Raw genomic sequence first — 21,774 nt, forward strand, 5'->3', positions numbered from 1 at the left:
AACAGCCTAGACATATAGTCCCCCAACTGATGAACAGATAGTGAAGGTGTGGCACACTCATACAATGGAATAATATTCAATTTAGGGAAAATAAAATCCACAGGTTAATTGATTGTGAACTGGAAACCATTGTCTTGAGTGAGAAAACTCAGATGGAGAAAGACAAACCACATGTTTTCTCTGAAATAGGAACTTTGTGTGTTTCATTTGGAATGCCCATACCCATACAGGTTAGGATACTAGGAAAAGGCCATGTAGGAGCAAAGATTCTTTCAAACAAGGGGAGACAGAACATAAGGGTAGAAAGAGGGGAAAAGAGGAAAATAGAATAGGAGAGATTAAGGGGATGGGGGATAGGAGGGAATACTGAGAACAATAACAACTAAATTCCTTTTGGAAAAGACATACACACACACACACACACACACACACACACACACACACACACACAATTAACCTATGGCCACACATTACCAAATAAAAACCCCAGTGCAGGAATGGGTTACTTCTTTGTGAAGGTCGTTGGCCAATGGAGTCACATAGACCTACAAATATTACAGGTTATTATTATTGATTTTGGTTACATTCCAGAATTTGAGGTAAGATCCTATTGCTGAAGACATCATACCCTTGATTCATAAAACATGGAGGTTAACAACATGGCTGCCTAAACCAAACCTGAACAATTCCAACTCCAGTTGACATCCCAACATAGACAGGAAAAATCTCTTAGGGATTCACTCCTATATGAAGAACTACAGGCAATTAATGACTGTGTAGAGAGGAAGAATTGTCTTTCTCAAGGATGAGGCCCCTAATTGGTCATCTAATACCAGTGGTCAGCCCTAGAAACATATGTGTACAAGTAATACTAAACCAACTCAGCGGGTTGCATTTATGTATATATTTGAATATATATCTGTGCTGGATAGTTTTATGTTAACTTGACAAAAGCTAAAGTCATCTGACAGGAGGGAGCCTCAATAAAGATAATGCCTCAGTAAGATACGGCTATAGGCAAAGTGTATGGCACTTTCTTAGTGATTGATGAGGAAAGGCCCAGCCCACTGTGGGTAGTAGTGCCATCCCCTGGGCTTCTAGTCCTGGGTTCTCTAAGAAAACAGGCTGAATAGGCCATGATGAGCAGCATCTCTCCCTGACTTCTGAATCTGCTCCTGCCTCCAGGTTCTGGCCCTGTTTGAGTTCTTGTCTTGACTTCCTTCAGTGATGACTACAATGTGGAAGCGTAAGCCAAAGTCTTTCTTCTTTCAAGTTACTTTGATCATGATATTTCATCACAGCAAAAGTAACCCTAACTAAGACAAAATCAACAATAATTAAAGAAAGAGAGGCCATGAATTTGAGAGGAAGTGGGACTGGGGATGCATGAAAGCAATGAGGCAGGGGAATGACGCCATATTTTCATTAAAAATTTAACGAAAGAACAAGAACAACAAAATCCATATTGAAAACAGCTAGCTGGCTTTCACAGTCCTGGAAGGTGCTAGGCATGCTGTTTCCTTGTAATGACCCATCACTTCTAAAGAAAAGTAATCATCGGTCTCACCTAGCTGTGCACCCTGTGAGCTATAGTAACATCCTAACTGGCAAGATGTGCCCAATGGTGTAATAGTGGCACACCTATTAGGAAGATAACCAACCACTTTCTTAATTGGATTTAAGGCCCACTCCATATGCCTGGCTCTGTAATGAGGCCAAGAACCTGTGGCAAGACAAGTCATAGGTCCTAGTAGGAAACCTACGAGCACTAAAACAACTGCTAATGACATACTGCTGTACCCAAAGATCAGTGTATCTCTCAGTCCTCACCAGAGATTCTTCCTACATTAGAAAGCAATTAAGAGAGACTACAACTAGTCAGTGTGGAGAACAAGGAACTTCAGAGTGCGTAGCCCTAAATGGGACATCTTTATCACACCCTTCCCTTCAAGGATCTAAGTGGAAGGGGTAGAGAAAGACTCTAAGGGCCAGAGATGGTGGCTTATTTGAAAGAAACAGTGTTTTGTTAGTTTTGTTTTGTTTTTATATACGGCAGGGCAGATGCACCACTTATGACTATCAACTGGAAGTGGTGGCACAAGCCTGTAATTCCTGCACTCAGGAGGTTAGACAGGAACTCTCTGAGTTTGGGGTCAGCCTGGTCTACATAGAAAGCTCCAAGCCAGCCAAAGAACTCAGAGCAACTGTGACAGCATGCACAAAGCCTGTGCAAGCTCAAGCCAAACAATCCCCAACATGTGGAATCGGTGGCACAGTCCTCTCCCCAGAGGAGCTGTTGTCATTTGATAGCTACTGGGAAAGGCTGAGGCAATTTCCTTTAAGGTGTGACCACTGATGTAAGGGTCTCATTCCAGGATAGGAACCACAGCCTGGTGTAGTTGGCTACCACAAAACTGACTTAATGTATTTATAAAATGGACACAAAGACAGCAAGAGAACACCAAGTTGGGTAGGTAGTCAGGTGGGGTAGAGCTCAGAGGAGTTGGGAGAGGGGCTGACTGCAATCATAATATAGAAAATTCTCAAGGAACAAAATATTAGGTTTTAATTTTTTTATTTTTTATTTAAAAGGAAAAGAAGGAATGGGGTGTAGTTTAGGAATGGAGTGTTTGGAAGGCCCTGAATATCATTCTTAGCACTGCAAAAAGAAAAATTAATGGCTAATGATTTAAACTTGACATAGTCACTTATATTCTTTCTTTATTCATTCATGTATGTTTTTCTTATTATAAAACTATAATGGTCACACATGTTCTTATGACTATTAACCAGAAGTGGTGACACAAGCCTGTAATTCCTGCACTTAGGAGGTTAGACAGGAACTCTCTGAGTTTGGGGTCAGTCTGGTCTACATAGAAAGTTCCAAACCAGCCAAAGTTACATAGTGAGATCCTGTCTCAAAAAGACTATCAGCTCTCTCAAAGCAAAGCCTTTTTTTTTTTTTCCTGTCTCATTTACTGGTCCACCCCAAGACTAAGTCTGAATCAAGTGTTGGGTAAATTCTTCAAATAAGTAAGTAAGTAAACAAACAAACAAATAAAGAAAATGTTTGTTGATGAAATTCCCCCAAACAAGAAGAAAAGTACCAACAATGAAGCAAAAGTCCGTATCACTGAGCAACAGAGAGAACAACTGATAACTATTCTCAGATATTCTTTCCAGAACATATTCTAGACTTAATTTGGGACTCAACTATAGAAAGTACTTGTATCCCTTCCCCTGCAACTAGCATTTTCTCCCGGTTTGATGTTAGTATTCTCTTGGGTACTCTTTTGCCTCAAGAGCACTGTCAGCTAACAGCACCAGAAGTGAGGAAGTGATTCAAACACCAGAGCTGCCTCCAAGTTGAAGTTCAACTCTGGGGAATAAAAAGACTCCTAATGAGCTAGGTCTCCCTACCACAGTCATGTTTCTTACCTAAGTCAAGCAGGGTGCAGAATCATTACAGCTATACTAAATGCTGCATTGTACCCACCTAGAAAGAAAGATCTTTCTACCAAAGAACAAATCGAACTAAGACCACAGCGCACAAAACATATAATCAAGCACCTCAGAATACTACCGAGGGACAAGAGACCCCTATAACATCACTAATTTTCTTTCCACCTTTTTCTCTTACAAAGCATACAAGGATTTCTAAATATGAATGCATATATTTCAATGCTGCCTAGATATTGTCTACATATTTAATGCTTTATAATCTGTCCCAACTCAGTAGACTAGAACTACTCCACCCTTCTTTACTGTAGAAGGCAAAAATCGTACCAGCCTTCCTTTCTTCTATACAGTCCATCAAACTTGACCTTGAGACCACACCCAGATCTGCTGGCTTCCTCCACCTCTGACAGCTGTATGAATCTGCATGCTGGCCTTCATCACCTAAGCTTGCCTTTCTACATATTGCAGGTCAGAGACTCCTGAGTTGTCGTCTGAAGCGCTAAGTCACAAGGGTGTCTCCCAATACAAGGACTCAGCATCTTGTTAGGGATGATGGCTAGAGGGTCATGTATGTTCCTTAAAGCTTACAGAGCTGCACATCAGTGATCCACAATTCTACTGCACAGATCATTTTTCTCAGAAAATTAAGCTGCACTACAGAAGAGCTGTACTCAAAATCCTGTGTTAAAAAAAGCTAAGTTCTCACCTGATGACATTCCCTATTACCTCTTCAACATCGTCTGATACTGCCTTCTCCTTTGCTCCACTCTGCCCCAGCCCCACTGCCCTCCCTCAATGATCATCAAACAAGTCAGACATACTTGAACATTGCACTGACTGTTCAATCAACTGGGAACAAGCCATCGACACCCTGATTTCCAGAAGGAAAACAAACTCGCTCCAATTCATCTGGATCACCTTCCTGGTTGAAAACTGCCACTCACTCCCACCTACACCCACATGCCTTATCTTGTTGCACTTGGCCTTTTCCTCTCAATTTGTTTACCAATTTCAAACTCAAGAGAACAACAGTCTTTCCCTCACTCTTCTATTTGTTGAGAACATCAGAAAGTACCTAGAAGATGGTGGTTGTTGAGGTAGTCACTGAATTCATGAAGGTGCACGGTGAGTACCTCAAACACAGCCTTCACCCCTGTGGATACAGATTACAGAGATGATTGCTAAATGAGCGGTTTGCCCTCTGTAACTTCCAAGTTCTCTGTAGGCTGGCCAGTCATTGCAATTGAGTGTCTTAAACATACAGCAGGCCCTAGCAGACTGTCTGCTCCTTCAGTCAAGCTTAGCAGGAGTTAGTCTGGCTTTTCTACTGCTTGGTCTCGAACCCTAGAAGGTGCACCCCACACAGCTACATATGCAATAACAGACTGTTGAGGAACAGAGCATGCTCTCTGTGGACAAGGAATAAAGGTCTTGTCTGGGTCATTTATGAGCCTACATGGCAGACTGGAGGATAGGAGGAGGGAACAGCGGGTACAGAGATGAGGCTCAGGCCTGGGTTAGTTCTTCTCCTAATGGCCAGGCCCAATCACAGTGGGCAACAATACACAGAAACTTCCCTCAGTGCTCTTGGGAACTGAGTGGAGCGGGTGTCTGTAAGCACCCACAAAAAGCACTCACTGCAGGTGAGAGCCCTTGGAACTGCTATTAGGCACCTAACATCAAAGACAGGTTCTGGGGGTGATGGAGGAGAATGCCAGAGCATCCGAGCATGAAATCCAGGTCAAATACAACTTCTGCAGGGAGCAAGCTTTTCCATGGAAATTGCTGGGCTTTCCCTTTGCATTCTGACCTTGTTACCTCATTTCTCCCACTTGAACCTCATACAAAGCCAATCATGAGCGCAGATATCCATGGCAAGCACACAGTTATTACCAATCCCAAACCCCTCTATGGTCAGTACTCAGATGGTAGCTTCAAGGGATGCAAATTTTTCCAAAGAAGGACATACTTCAATCAGCAAGTGAACACCAACCGGCATAGGCTATGATTTTGACTACTTGAATTTTTGAAATTATGCAAGTGTCACATAAGTATCATCTCTCTCTCTCTCTCTCTCTCTCTCTCTCTCTCTCTCTCTCTCTCTCATATGGAGATATAATATGGACCCATACATAATTTTACAACACAAAGATAATATTAAAGATAATTCAAGAGGGTGGATGGCTCCATGGATAAGAGTGTATACAGCTCTTGCAGAGGACTTGGGTTGGGCTCCCAGCACCCACATTTACAACTGACTGTAATTCCAGCTCTGCACTCATAGGCACATACCCACACACATACACATAATTTTAAAACATATTTAAAAAAGAAAGAATTCACCAGGTGGTGGTGGCACATGCCTTTAACCCCAGCATTCAGGATAAAAGAGGCAAGTGGATCTCTGTGAGTTCAACGCCAACCTGGTCTACAAAATGGGTTTCAGGACAGCCAGAGCTATTACACAGAGAAACCCTGTCCCAAAAAACAAACAAAAGCCAAAAAGAAAGAATCCAAGCCAAAACTAAATGAACAATTAGTTTATTTGACCTCGACATATCAAACTACTGTAATGTCAAGTCAGTCTAAGAAAGATTAGCAAGGATTTTCCTTTCATTTGCTAACGCTGAATTTTTACAATGTGCAGCCTAGCTTTTCCTGTTACCAGATCTCAATTCAGATGTTTCATATCTGAAATGCCCCAACAGTTCCATGTGGCTTAAGACTTACTGACCCTGGACAGTGTGAGTACAGACGTTAAGCACTTTTCTTTTCCAGACTCTACTGCTGTTCTCTGATTCATGCTTTTTAAGTACCTGAGAAAGGAGTTTGAAATTTCTCCCAATTTAGGACAGCATTAGCCTCAGCTCCCAGATATCTCTTGGAATATGATTACTATATGAAGTAATATGACAGTGGGAATGGGCTGCTCTGTATACCAGAGTTGTATTGCAAATAGTATCTATATTTTTCTGATCTCTAAGAGAAATTACTTCATTAAGCTTCCTTTTTGCAGTGGTATTTCTTGCTAATGACACACTAATGTGTGTTGACAATAAGGCTTTCAAGCAGCTATACCAAAAACAAACCTAACGAAAAAATTAACTAGCAACACAGAGGACAGGAGGCAGGTAGAGTTCAAAACCATCCTGAACGCGTGGAGCTACTCTCCATGTCCTAGCTTCTGTACAAGGGAGCTCCTGAAGGATGTTCTCAGCAAGGTTTTAAGAAGAAGTGAAGATGCATCCGGATAGGTCTAAATCCACCACCTGAGAGTCTCTTAGACCACGAAAAGGTCTCCTCTTCTTGAAGGTGAGATTACAGCTTCTCCTGGCTTCTAAAAGGTGAAGAGGATTACCAGAGCATGAAAGGCAGTTCAATTTGGAGAGCTTTCCACAGCAACAGTGGTGTATAGCGCAAAGCTAGACAGAAGCTAACATAATAATTAACACATCCCAGCAACTCCCTGACAGTCCCTATCCCTCCCACCCTTACCCATGGGCCTCAGAAGACACTTTTTGAAAGAAAGCAAGCTGGCTTAAAGTTAACTTTCTCCCTTCCAGTGGGAAAAAGGAAGGTTGGTTGGGAATATTGTGCAGCCTACAGAATGAGCTGTTATGACCTAGTTCTTCCTTACAGCTGACTCAGCTGAGACCAGCCGAAACAATGCCTTTCAGGAGGCCAATGCTGGAGTTGGTGAGGCTCTGACAGGACCCTGCCAAAGTCAGCAATTTCCTAAAAATGAGGTCAGGTTATAAGGAACCCTGGTAGCCTTGCTGCTGCTGCAAGAAAGCTAAGCCAGCCACCAAGTAGCTACCCTCCCTAATAACAGCCAAGAAATAATGGGCCACACCCTGGGAAAGCTGGTCAAGAAGTGCCGTTAAGCGCAGCTAAAAAGTCATCAGTTTATCCATAATTACACTATTGGCAGATACTATATCCCCGCAAAGAGAAACCTGCAGGTGGGTTTCAGGCTATGGTTTTGTCCTTTAGAAAAGCTTTAAGTAGAGAGAAAGTATATGCAAACACATCACATTCCCAAATCTTGCTGTCAGACTCCCTAAAATTAAATCTGAATTTGTTAGCTAAAAAGTTATCAACGACTCCAGCACTAAAAGAAATGGAAATGTTATAAAATACCCAAGACTTAGTTCAGTGCCTAAAAGGCACATTTGTGATGTTCCTACAGAGTAACCATCAGCAGTACCATCCTATGTCCTTCATTCACCCAACAATTCACTCACACCTTTCAAGTACCAGTGAGGGGCCAGACCCTGGAGCTGTGTGGTAAGCAAAGGCCACTAAGGAGTTCCCTTTAGGGACCTCAGAGATCTGTTATAAGGAAGGTAGACAGGCTAAAAGGAAGTTCACAGAAATCAGTAATGTTTTCTGACTTGCTCAGCAAGCATACATTTTGTGTGAATATTCATGACTAGTGTCCAAATGAAGAAACAGACTCATAGATGTGAAATGGTTGGCTAAGGTCATCTTTACAGTCAGTGACAGAGTGAGCCCAGGTAGGTCCAACTCCTAGCAAAAATTTAAAACAAAACAAAACAAGCAAGCAAAAACCCATCAAAAATGAAGGAAGGAAATGAAGAAGTGGGGAACTATCTTGATATTATATTTATTTGTGAGTATATACATCTGTGTGAATGTCTACACATACATGCGGGTGCCAATGGAGGCCAGAAGAAGGTTTCAGATACTCTGAAGCTGCAGTTAAAAGGCTGTTGTGGCCTGCCTGACATGGGGGCTGAGAACTGAACTCAGGTCCTCTGGAAGAGCAGTATGTACTCATAACCACTGAGCCATCTTTCCAGACTCCATCTTGATATTTGAAAGAAAAAAAAATCAGACAAACTAATAAATAGGATTGACTGACAGTTTGTGTATTCCCTTAAAATTCATGATTGTAAACAAAGCAATTTTTTAAATGGATAAAGAATTTCTACACACAGCTTACCAAACAAGATGTACAGGTGGCAAATAAGCACATGTGGGCATGTTTAGCATGTATAATTGTTTGGAACTAGGACAAATTACTATCACAGTATTAGAAAGACTAAGAAAAAAATCTGGCAAGATGGCTTGAAATGTAAAGACACTCCTTGCCAAGCATAACAACCCTAGATTAACCCCAGAACCTCCATGGTGGGAGGAGAGAAACTAATTCTGCAGGTCCTTTGTCCTCCAATACATGTACTGTGAAGCTTGTGTGTGTGTGTGTGTGTGTGTGTGTGTGTGTGTGTACTCATACACACACACACACACACACACACACACACACACACACACACGCACGCACTGAATAAACATTAAAAACCATCCACACACACCTATAAATATTTTTAAATAGACTAAGAAAATATTTAACTTTACAATATAGCTTGGGATTCTTTCATTTGAAATATTTGAGATATGACTATTTCCGAGTTCTCAGTCCTTTGGATTTTGAAATATTGTATAGCCTTTACCCAGTGCACATCTCTCATCTGAAAACCCAAACTCTGAAAAACAATGGAATTACAGCATTTTTGAAGTGTGGACATGACACTAAAAACTCATTAGGGTTCAGCACTGGAATTACTGATGAGGGATGCTCAACCTGTACCAAGTATTAGAGAAATGCCAGGCATGGCGGTGCAGGACTTTAATCCCAGCACTTAGGTGGCAGAGGCAGGTGGATCTCAGTGAGTTCCAGGCCAGTCTGGTCAACATACTGAGTTCTAGATCACCCAGGACTACACAGTGAGGCCCTGTCTCAAAAAAAAAACAAAAAAAGAGAAATGCTAGTCTACACAGCAACTGAGAGTCTTACACTGCCCACCACAGTGAGGATGCACCACCACAGAAGTGGATAAGTTTTCCCTAGCATTAACCATAGACTTACTATGTGACCCAGAGATCTCACTCCTAGGTATTTACCCAAAGTGAAAATCCAATTTGACAAAAATCCCTTGAGTACTCATGTGGTTCTTCGCCCAGGAACTCTAAGCCTGTTCTCTTACTTTCTGTGGAGCCTCCTTAATGACATTATTCATAATCTCCTGAGTGAAAGCAACTCAATAGTCCTTCAGGAGGTAAATAGATAAATGTACTGTGGTACATTCATGAAATAGAACAATACACAGCAATACAAAGGAACTGATAAAGCAAGCAACAACAGAGATGAGTTTACTCTATTTAATATGCAGAAGAAGCTGAATTCATAAGCTCAATACTAAATGATTCCATTTATATGGCATCTGGGATAAGTCAAAAATTTTGGTAACACAAAGCAGATATGGATGTTTGGGGATGGAAGGATATCGACTACAAAGGATGGGGAGAAAGGGGTTCTTTGGGAGACTTCAATGCTCTCCTTGAATGAACTGACAGGTCCAAGACTATATGTGACTGCCACAGGCAATACCACGTCCCCAACTGGAAGTAACTTTGAAGTGAAGTAAACTCACTTCAAAAAATTGAAGTCTTCAACAACAACAACAACAACAACAACAACAACAACAACCACCACCACCACCTAGCATTTCTTAGAAGCAGGCATGTATGTGCATGTGCACACGCACATACACATGTACACACTGAAAATTCACCTAGATTAAAGCCATCACAAACTAGCATAAGTTTTCTTAATGACAAATGTTGGAACATACATATTTTCAAACTGGCAAGAAACATAACAGACTTTTTTTTTTTTTAACACCCTCTTGCTAGTTGGCAAGCACAACAGTTCACTTCAACACCTTCATTCTGCATTCTGGAAAATGCAAACACAACACAGGCGTCTGGGGTAGGAGACACAGGTTTTCCATATATCTTGTAAGTCACAAAGGCTGCCTCGGAGAAAGGGTCTTTATAGAAAGGAAATTGAAACCTCCCCATTAATAAAATCAAACCTCAAGTATAATATAACTGCATCGACTGCCTTAGAGTCCCATCCCTAATCCACAATTATGCCATAAGGTTAGGGACCTTTGAGATCATTACACATGGAAGACACCACTGTGCTCAGCACCTTGCTATGCTCATGCTGTCCTCAGAAAATAAACTATGCCCATCCCATATCTTTGCATCACAAAAAACAAACAAACAAACAAACAAACAAAAAACAAAAACAAAAAAAACAACCACCTCATGAGGAACAATTAGCTTCTTCAGTTCATGGCAAGACCAGCTGCCCTTTAGGGATACATCTAGAATTCTCCTTCTCCAGACACATGTAGGTCTCCTTGGGCTCCAGAGCCATTCTCTTTTCTGAACTGTCCCAGAGCTCTGGCTCATCTGCCTACCAAAGACTCACTGAAAACCCCTATTACAAGCAATTCAAAGCATGAAATGAAAATTGATGCTTTCAGCTCATGTAATGATGAAAATGGGAAACTGCCAGAAACTCCATGTTCCTTAATTTCCCATGTCACATTTCAAGAATGCAGATAGCAGCGTGTCATATGGGATAAGAGAACGGACTAAAGGTGAAGCATTCTTCCCTAAATTTGACCCCATTAAAGCAGAGAGCATTTGCAATAAAAGTAAGTCTGGGACGAACGTATTAACAAAAGAAGAGAAAAAATGCAGTCTTCAAAATCAGCACCAACCAGGGCCAAGGATGGAAAGTGCACATTAAAATAATGCATCCTGTGTCCTTCAGAGTGGATCAGATCATACAAGTGAGATGTGCAACCCAAAGCCTGTCTCTAAAAATGATGGGACTGGACTAAAATACAATCTTTCTACGATATTATTCTTTATAGTCTTAGGAACTGAGAAAGGGTGGGGATACTGCACTGTCTTTCTTCTTCCATTAAAACAAAAGTGCTCTGAGGGCAAGAATTGTTAACTACTGTACTGCAGGAATAGAGCGCACTGCCTGGGATTATATTTAATGCGTTAGACAAATTGTTATTGAACAAATCAATGGAAGATCTTAGAAGAAAGGTGTCTGTCTTCTTTCACCCAAGCATCATGTTTTGTAACTACAAAATAAATATTAATACATTGAATTGGTTGCATGATCGATCCTAGAGTCACATAAAAACATATGAGACACTGTACTTAGCCTTAGACTAATATTCTAGATAGAGAAATAAATATTTGCTTGAAAAGTGAGCCATCTAGACAATCAGGAACTCCCCATGATTCTGTGAAGGGTTTGGAACAGGAATGGATCAGATTACATAAAGTACCACATTAAGGTTTAGGTATGAAACTTAACTAGAGGGCTCCTGTGTTGAAAGCTTTATGTCCAATGCAATGTTCAAAGGTAGATTTTGGGGGTGTTTAAATGATGGGTGCTCTAATAAATCAACAAATTAATATGACATTATTGGGAGGCAAGGGAAAGAAGGAGGTAGAAATCTGGTTGAAGTAGGTCACAGGGGCATGCCTTTGAAACATCTAGTTTTCCCTGGTCCCTTCCTCTCTGTTTCCTGGCTGCTAAGAGGGAAGCTGCTTTCCTCCCCTCCAACGCCCTTTCACCCAATGTTCTGCCAGTTGGTGGTCATGGACTGAAACCTCTGAACTCATGAGCAAAAGGAAACCATTTCACCTGTTTGCTGTTTTTAGTTAGTTATTCTGTTACAGCAATGACAGTCTGACTGACAGTCCACACATAGGGATAGCTTCCTCAAGTGTGTGAAGCTGAGATTTGAGTCTCAGCTGGCAAAGACAGATTCATTTCTGGAGCAGACAAGCAGATAGAAGATAAACAATAAGGTACTTCTGGGTTTTATGTACGAACAAGGCCCAAACTCCAACTTAACATCTTCCACACCCAATTGTGGCAGCCACAGGCTCAAACACCTCCCACTTCGCTGGGCATCTCCACTTAAATGTCCCTTGTGACCTTTCAATTTCCCTGGCCACTCTTCCTAGAACTATTATGTCATTTCTAACTCCTCCTCTCCTTTGTATTTCTCATTCCATTACCAACTCCTTCAAACTTTACTGAATGGTTGGGTTCAGGACATTCATTAGTCACAGCTTCCTTGTAAATGTCCTTGTATTAGCTTCCAACTTTAAATCAAGGGTTAACAAAACTTCTTCAAGTAAATAGTTCAGGGCTGGCGAGCTACACAGTCTGTGCCACAGGTATTATACCCTGTAGTTACAGCACAAAAGCAGGAGAAAGAAAAGCCATGTCCAAAACAAACAAACAAACAAAAAACTTTATTTGTGAGACGAAACAAGCAATGGATCACATTTGCCCAGAGGATCAGTTAGATGACTTCTACCTTAGGTGGCTGCCAGTCATTTTCAAAAAATGCAAGCAAGGGATTCCTTCTGTTTAAATCCCCCCAAGATTCCCAAGGCCCTCAAGAGAAGGCCTAAGACTGATGTTCTGGCAGGACACAGGAGCATCACAAAGTCCCTACGGTAATAGTCTCCCACAGCTCGTATAGACTGCACACTCCACAATGAGTGACTCTCTTCAAGATGTGCACATGACTGGGCCTTCACTCTGGACTCTCCAGGTGTCCTTCCGTCTTTCTGTCCTCTGCCCTTCAAAGCCACCGGCAGAACTTCCTGTGCCACAAAAACCATCCTTGACCTGAATTCAAGGCACATTGCCTGTACTCACTGTCCCCCATAGTTCAGAGGACAGCACGCCACCATCTCGCACAGACACAATTCCTACCACCAACACCACACTGGACCCTGAGTCCCACTCCATGTGACATTGTCTCCCAGGCCCTAATCTACTCTCTTCCTCACCGCTGAGACATAGTAAGTATTTGTTTTGTTCATTAAGGAAAAGGTCCTTAATCAACCTTGTATAATTTTTTAAGAAAGCTGAATTCACTGGGCACTTCACCTTGGCTGTACCAACTATTCCAATTTAGCACCAGCTACTGAAACTCGTCCGCGTGTCGGAATGCACTGTTCTTTCTGAGGATGATAGAATGGCATAATTGAAAATTTCCCCTTTTACAGGAGACGTACTTTAAAACTGCTACTTGGCTGTCTCCCCATTAGTCTTTAATTAGCTGCTTGAACAATGCTGAGTATGTTACATCCTCCTGCGGAAAGCTAAGTCCTCAGGCAATTAGTTTGTCCTGCTAAATATGGCCTATGCTACCACTGTGCCTGTGGTAGGCAAACTTTCACAGAGGGGAGAAAATTCTTACAGCTTCCAGGACCTAGACAGAACCTCTGAGGCTGAGGACATGAGAGGTCTGAGTAAAGACTGTATTTATGATAAATATTTACATGTGTGGACCATATTTATACACAGCATTTCGTCTATCAACCTGTGCAACTTTTAAAAATTGATTATTCTCAGTTTGAAGGAAGTTGAAAGAAAATAAAAACTTGCACTCACTGACAAGAATGTGTACTATGAAATTCCTTTGCAGAGGTATTTCTAATCCTAAAACACAAATTCTCTAAGGCTAGAGGAATGGCTTATTCAGAAAGTGATTGCTGTGTAAGCACAAACACCTGAGTTGGAGATACAGCACCCACACAAAGAATGCCAGGTACAGTGATACAGGCTTGCAATCTTAATGCTGGACAGGTAGAGACAGGCAGATCCCTGGAGCTCACTGGCCAGTCAGTCTACCCTAATTGGTAAGTTTCAGGCCAAAGAGAAACTCTGTCTGTGGTGGGTAGCTGTTCCAGCTTTGACCTGGAAGTACTACCCGCATTGAGGCTTCCAGTAACTGTCACGTCTACGAGGTGGGGCCGAGACAGGAACCCTTAAGACCTGCGATCTGGATGGGCTGGCTCTCTTGGTTCCTGGACCCTGGATGGTAGAAGTAGACCGAGCAGAGTTCTCCAGAGAACACTGCCGGACTGCGCCACACCTTTCCCAGACCCTGTTACCTATCCCTTCACTTGGAAGTTACCCCACAAAATAAACCTTCCTTTTAACTACAGAGTCGCCTTAATACTTCCACCAATACCTGTCTCCAAGGAGACGGAAGTTGTCCACTGGCTTCCACATATACCCTAACATGCATGCACGTGGACCTGAACACATGCTTCCTCACACACATAAACATATATGCGCATAGAAAATACACACCTGCTTCACTCAGTAATGGCAGACATCTCAGGAGTTGAACCCCCAGAAAGGTGCAAGTCGGTACAAAGCTATGGCTTCAACAATGTTGTCATAGGATTGACCTAGCTAGTGATAGCCTAACTCATGGCATACTGGAGGTTTCCATAAATTCCAGATCATCAACTCCTGAGAAGCCATTTCATGTCTAGCAAGAGATTTCTCATTCACTAAGTCCTACCTGAACTCTTGACCTAAACCACAAGTTGATGACACCTTCTAGGCTTCCCCTATATGTTCAAGCTAAAAAGCAAAACCAAATAAACCATCAAACCCAAACAACTACAGTTAAAAAATAAAGAATAAAGTGGGCGGTGGTGGCATACACCTTTAATCCCAGCACTGGGGAGGCAGAGGCATGTGGATCTCCAAGTTTAAGTTCAAGGCCGGCCTGGGCTACACAGTGAGTTCCAGGACACCCAAGACTACACAAAGAAACCCTGTCTCAAAAAACCAAAAATAAAAATAAAAATAAATAATAAACTGGAGTTGCTCTTTATCCCTTCTCGCCCTCACCACACACAGCCATGCCTTCCTTCAGCACACCTCTGCTCTGAGTAGAAGACAGTGACAGTTGCCTAGTTGTGTTCCCCACTTCCACTCCTCCAGACTACTCAGCACACTGCCTGGAGTGAGGCTTCCCACCACCAAGAGCAGGTCGGCAGCACTCTAGTCGGGACCCTGTGATGGCTACTGTTCATTTCGAGTGGTGTGGATGTGCCCTGAAATGCCACGCTCCACAGTTCTCCCCATGTTCTCGACTCCAGCCATTCTCATCTTCTTCCTGTTTCTCCAAAAGTGTAGTTGGCACTTCTGCTGTAGTGACTGTACTGGGCTGTCAATCAACCAGGCATAGTTCCTCTGTCAACTTTTATGTTTCCTTCCCTGTGGGGTCTAACCTGACACCTTAAAGACTTTATTCAAAACTGCAACACACCCATCCCCATGTTCCTGGTCTTCTTCCTCTCCTCTGCCCCCCCTCCCCCCGCCCATCACACCTGCACCATTTTGCACACTAAATAACTGACTATTGCCAGACTCCCTGACTGTAACACAGAACCCATGCTGGACCTACATCCTTGATCTTGATCGTAAATCCTGAGCATCCCAGTGGTTCTCAGAACAGAGATGTTGCAAAATGTGCCGAACTTTTAAATCTATCTTATGACTAAATGAGCCAGCTCAAGCATGAAGCAGCCTAAAAACACAGATTTCAATAATGACTAGAAAGCAGGAAGTAGGCAAACGTGTACTGACATGGAAAGCTGCCCAGATGTGATTGATGATAACAAGAAAAGCCAAGCGGAACTCCTGCGCTGGGCTAGTTACTGTGTATCAATATGGGAGGGAAAGGGGAGCTAAGCTGAAGTCCCAGCGTCAAAATGAAAATTAAAAGCATTATAGCACTCTGCCCTATACATGGCGCATTTGCTACCAAAATTTTGGCAAGGATACTTCAATTACTGTCTTAAGATTTCAATTTCAGGTAGAAAAAAGTGGCATTGGTTCAACAGGAATACAAGTTATCTATGCATATATTAATGACAGCATGCACACACACATATTCTCTCTCTCTCTCTCTCTCTCTCTCTCTCTCTCTCTTTCTCTCTCTCTCTCTCTCTCTCTGAGACTGAGGCCAGCTGAAATTATCTTTGTGACTGACCTTATTTGTAAACAAGTCAACTTTGGTTTTGACCACCACAATAGTTTTTAGGAAGAAACTTCACAAAGTATTTCCTTTTCAATAATCATTTCTGCCTTATCCTCCTTCCCCTACCTTGGCTAGACTAAATCAGCATGGGTTCTAATTCAAGCTTCAGAAGCTCAGCGAGATCTGGTCTGCTTTGCTCACTACAGTCCTCAATATCTAAAGGCACAGAGTGTACACAGAGGCATCCACGTGTGTACTACTTCCAGGGTAGTATCACCACTAGCTAGAAAGGTCAATAATGACCTAAGGATCCCAGAAGCCGTCAAGAGAAGTAGCAAAGGCTTCCTTCCCTAAACCCAGGTGCTAAGCAGCATTAAAAAGAGTTAAATGTTTGCAGACTAGCTTCCCTTTCAGGCCCTATCTATACTTAGTGTTTTTAAAGCAACACCCTTTGGCATTGCTCCACAATTAATTAGAAAATTATGGCACTTACTGCTTTATAGCAAGTTATTTCATACAGCTGTTGTCAAATTTGTAGATTCACATGGATCTAATCTTTACTATGGAACAGAAATACACCCCATGCAATAATTCAGTCTCACTCTGAAGATCCACTCAACGGTGAACAGAAACCTAAGTGCTTTATTTCCTATAGACTATGGGACCAACTCTCTAGCTTGCGTAAGAGAACGTGCATTTTTAATGTGGGGACCCTGGCCTCCTGTCTCTACTTTTGAAATGATGTCTCACATACTGGCAAAAGCACCTGCACTGGAGTGCTCAGATCAAACTTCAAATGACTGCCCAGGGTTCCCGGTGCGCCCACTCCCACAAGCGTTTACTCAGTATGTATCATGTACTAGACATGGCACTTAGAACTGGGATCCAGAAAGGAAAATGGCAGAAAAGCTCCACAAACAAGGGAGTATATCACAAAGGAAGGAAGTCTATGCCTAGGGATTTTTTCCCTTTTCCTTTCGGCTCAGATAAGCACCAGAAGAGGTTTGAGTCTAGCGGGTCACTTTCAAGCCTAGGGTCTCTCTTTACGCTCATGTTTGGACTCTTTCAAACATCATAGCAAATGTCAAACAACATTTTCCCACTGATTTTATGCCTCAGACTGACATCTGTTGAAACTTCAAAGATGTCAATCTCCTCGGAAGAAAGAATCAAAATGAGCAGCCAGAGCCCAAGATGTGTATATGGGGAATACACCAAACCGAACTGAGTACCCACATGGCATTCAGTCATCAACTCGCTAGACTCTGGGGACAAATGGGAGAAGGGCCATTTTTAGGAGTCTGAGGCCAGAGAGACAGAACACACTGCAGTGCTTGGAAGGCACTGCTAACTTAGCCATCATCCTGAGTGCGAGCTCCTCTGACAAGTCGTGCGCATGTGCTGGGGGCCAACAACAGCAGACACTTCTCTCGAAGACCTAGGGACCCAGAACACAACCTTGGAAGCAAGTGTCTCTAACACTTGAGAAGATGGAAAGCCAACGAGAGACGACCTGTCGCTGCTGTCTGTCACACGTGCATCTGCAGAGTTCCCAAATCAATGGCTGCCACTGCTGCCTTTTCTTTTCACCAGACTTCTCAAGAATGCTATGACAGTTTGTCTGGTGCCAGAGGGTGTCAGTATGACTGCGAGGGATGTGCTTACATTCAAATATTTGGGGTCTGATTATCAACATAAGAAACATTTTTTTTTAAAAGAAGAAAATAAACATGCTGGGAGAAAAATGGTTACCAAATGAACTGGATTTTGCCAGAAAAATACAAGTGCAAAGGAAAAAAAAAAAAAAACTTGAATGGAGAATTGTCTTTGCTTCTTGTTTTTTTTCTGATCTTTGCACCTCTATAGTCATTATTAACATGAAAAACTCTTCTGCATTTAGGCCTAAGTTTCCACACATTCTATTCCCTATGGGAAGGCTAATAAGTCAAAATTAGAGGAACACATTGAACTACATACTTAGTGGTACATACATACATGAAATAAGCCATCTCAGATGCTGTTACCTTAACTGCTTTAAAGACACTGCCTAGGGGCAAGGAGAAATGTCAACTTTTTATTTATTATTTGCTTGTTTGTGTATTCATTTTAGTAACTGGTACTGATCAATCAGTTTGACTTCTTTGTAAAAGTAAAGGTGTTGTTCTTTTTCCCTCTTCTTTCTTCTCTCTTCTACCTCCATCCACATGACAGGGGTAAAGTAGAATACACTACTGGGAAATGCTCTTGATGCACACCGGCTACAGCCATGACTTCTTTGGTAGCAATGACTCACACACTGTTATCTTATGTGTCAGAATGGCCCATCTACAGCTGTGTATCACAGAAACAGTCTCAGTGTGGAATAGATCCATGGGCTGGTTGCTCTACTGGGACACACCCTGGGCCACATATAGAAGCTCCAGTCTTCTTGGGGAAAGTTCAGAAACAAACACAATTGCCCCTGCTTTCTGCTCAGCAAGGAGCAGCAGGTGAACCACAAGTCCAAGTTCAGTGAAAACAAAAACAAAAACAAAAACAAAATAATAGGTCAATTCCACCCCTGTGGTAAAAACACAGGAGAGCCAGAAACAATAGCAAACATTTTCTTCAAGGCATTGCCATAGAAACACAACTTGACATTTGTAGCCTGAGAAACTACAAAGGGAAGCAAAACAGGAACAACGTTCCAGCATTTACCTTGGTGGGGCAGAGTGCAGTGGGAGTGGGGGACAGGGGTGGGACCCAGCAGCAATCCCTCCCTTCTGCCCCATCCCCTTCTCCCGAAGCCCACAGCAAAGCGGCCAGGGGCAATGGCAGAATGTTTCTGTTTGCTCAGCTGAAAAATGGAGGAATCAAGACAGTGTTGACACCATTAATCTGCTCAAGCTTTCAACAGCACTAAAATTCACAGGCAAGTGGTGAGGTAGGCCTTATTGACCAGGTACTGTGCAAGTTCCATCATGAAAAGAATCTAAACATATATCCGATCGATGCAGGATTCCAAAGTTATGGTAAAACCCCAGTCTTGAGAAGGCACTAGCCTTACAGATGATAAAATATAAGCTTTACTCAACCAAATCATTTTCCCCAGAACCCCAAAAGGCAATGTTAGTCTACTTTAAAATGTGTATAGTTATATATAAAACCACAGTCAAATATTTTCAACATAAAAGTCACACACCCCTTCGCCTGCCAACGCTTTCAGTTTTCATCTGAACCCCCAATGAACATGTCTGAACCTTTGAAAACACTGAATAGGTTCTAATCAAGAGTAGTAAAAACAAGCATGCAAGCAAACAACAAAGCCAGCAAGGGTTATTTGACCAGTGCACAGCCCCAACTAAAAAGCCTCCTAAATGATTCTCAATGGATAGGGCTCTAGGCATAGCCAACTCTTGGAAAGAGAAAGGGGCCTATTCCTAATCCTTACAAATAAACAACACACACCCTCAAACCATTTAGTCCAGACACAAATCCACTCCCTTTGTGTGCAAGGCCAACTCTATGGTTGAGACAGCTTCCTTGCACACTCCACTGCCCCCTTGATCTCAGGCAGACTCGGGTTTGAGAAGAGGAAGAAGGTACACCCTCCTGCCTCTTTAAAAAATAAAGATCCCAGCCTTCCAGGATTGGCCCATTAAGAACCAGCTAAGGAGAACAGCCTTTCAGGTCCCAAGCACTCACAAGCCAGACTCCAGATTCCTCTATTTACTGATGCCCACAGACAAGCATACCTTACCTAGATAAGACAGAGCTCTCACAAACACATGTTAATTTCCAGGAAGCAAACTTAAAAAAACCTTCTGCATGTACATTCCTCCTTTTAAAACTGGGGGAAAGGAGAGAGGGGATGGTGGTCCTTTCCTCCTGTATTTTCCTGAGAGCTTGCAAAGCTCTTCCAAAGTGCAAAGGCATTTGCCTACTATCGACAGGCGAAGCAGCTCTCTGTCTCCCCGCCTACTCCAGCCTGGGCGCCGGAACAATGCTGCAACATGCATTTACCAACACCTGCTGGAGCCTATTAATATGCACGGGGGCCTAAGGCTTTCCCCCTCCCCTTCTCCAGTCCTCCACACTGAGCAGGCTTTCATCTCTCCTTTACCATCCATCAGGAACTCATTTCGCCAGCCCCCCTCCCCTTCCCACCCCTAGTCCCCATTCAGCAAAGCCCGGGGGCCGCCCCTCGCTCTGGCTCCCCAAGCCCAGGCTGACTAGCACACTTTGGAATGCACTTCATTAAAATTTAGCTGCCCGATTCCAACCTGCAATGCGGAGGAGGCAATACAAAGCGCACGCCACACTTCCTCCAGCATCCCCTTCAAAAGCCCCATTGTTCGCCAGGCATCTGCTCTGGAGCCCAGCCTCTCCCTTCCCACTGACCTCTGATTTTTTTTCCTTCTCGGCTTCTCCTCCCACCCTGCCCAGCCAAACGGGGCCTGCCTGCCCGTTGAATTAAAACGCAGGCTCGGCCATCTGGCCCTCCCAAGCTGGCCCACAGTCTCCCCTCCTCCCTGGTCCACACACCACACATGGCATCTTCCCCTCCATGGATGTTCCCACAACCCAAGCGCAAACCTCCGGTGACAGGCGCCCCTGTCGCCGCCTGCCTGATCCCAGCCTTCCTCCAGTGGACGAGCGTTCGAATCCAGAGGTGGGCAGGGGACAGCCAGGAGGAGATCGTGGACTTGTACTTGCCTGCAAAAGCCCAGCCAATCGCCAAGATTAATCCTTCCTTTTGTGCGCCTGAAAGAGCCTCCCACCACGCTGGTCCTCGGCTCCGCAGCGGCTGTAAGGAGAGGCGGGGGTGGGGAGTGGGATCTGAACCCTTTCCTAAGCTATCTGGGGGCTCCTCGGCCACCTGACCACCGAGTGGGTTTTCCAGGGCACAGGCTCTGGATGGAGGAGCAGCTGATGTGCGAGAAGGGAGAGAAGATGCTCAGGCTTGCGCCTTTTATATCACTGGCGACATTTCTAACACATGACAACAATTTCCATCTGTATTTAAGCCGGGAGTGTGAAAAAAGCGCATTACATCACAGAGCCCGGGTTCTTAGAGGCTGCCGGATATCTAGGCCAGGGGGGATTAGGGCTGCACCTGTGAAGGGGGCGGGAGGGGGCGGGACCCAGCTAGCTCCCCTACCAGGACATGTCAAGTCCCCATCACCCGATTGGTCCTAAGGAGTCCTTGGCCAAGCAAAGGCGGGAAATCGGGTTACCCCATTTGCTAAGGACTGGCAGCTGAGTGGACAGATGGGTGAGGGCTTGGGGGTATGGTCAGAAAAGGTGGGTGACTCTCAAGAACAGGGACAAATGCCTCCCAAGTCCCCTTTGGCCTTTCTCCTAACTTTGAAAGGAATTTCACAGGAATAATTCTTATATTTAAAATAATTGTTTCTCGGAGTTAAAGATGATAGAGGCGTTAAGAATGAGAATGTGAAGGGCCCCCCATCAAGCAGCTGACCCGAAAAAATTAAAGGTAGAATCCCATTGAGAATCAAGTTCTTGGGGGTTTATCACCTTGTATTCAAACTTACTTTTTCTTTTCTTCTATAGTGTGTGTGTGTGTGTGTGTGTGTGTGTGTGTGTGTGCGCGCACATC

The 21,774-nt window shown here is 43.3% G+C and overlaps 1 protein-coding gene across 20 annotated transcripts in view; it reads right to left on the reverse strand.

The window, feature by feature from the left end:
• Magi1 (membrane associated guanylate kinase, WW and PDZ domain containing 1) overlaps positions 1-21,774 on the reverse strand; it is a 629,136-nt gene that overhangs the window by 210,265 nt on the left and 397,097 nt on the right. Inside the window, exon 1 of one of the 20 annotated variants that reach the window (XM_036181547.1) lies at positions 20,871-21,260. The exons of 15 other annotated variants lie outside the window; for them this stretch is intronic. The gene's annotated coding sequence lies outside the window, so the exon portion shown is untranslated. Of the gene's footprint in view, positions 1-20,437; positions 20,461-20,750; positions 20,846-20,870; positions 21,262-21,774 lie in introns of those variants that run through there. 4 more of the 20 variants (XM_036181549.1, XM_036181553.1, XM_036181552.1 and 1 more) reach the window with 4 other exon arrangements.

The sequence above is a fragment of the Onychomys torridus genome, chromosome 3 (genome assembly GCF_903995425.1).
Source record: "Onychomys torridus chromosome 3, mOncTor1.1, whole genome shotgun sequence".
NCBI lineage: Eukaryota > Metazoa > Chordata > Mammalia > Rodentia > Cricetidae > Onychomys > Onychomys torridus.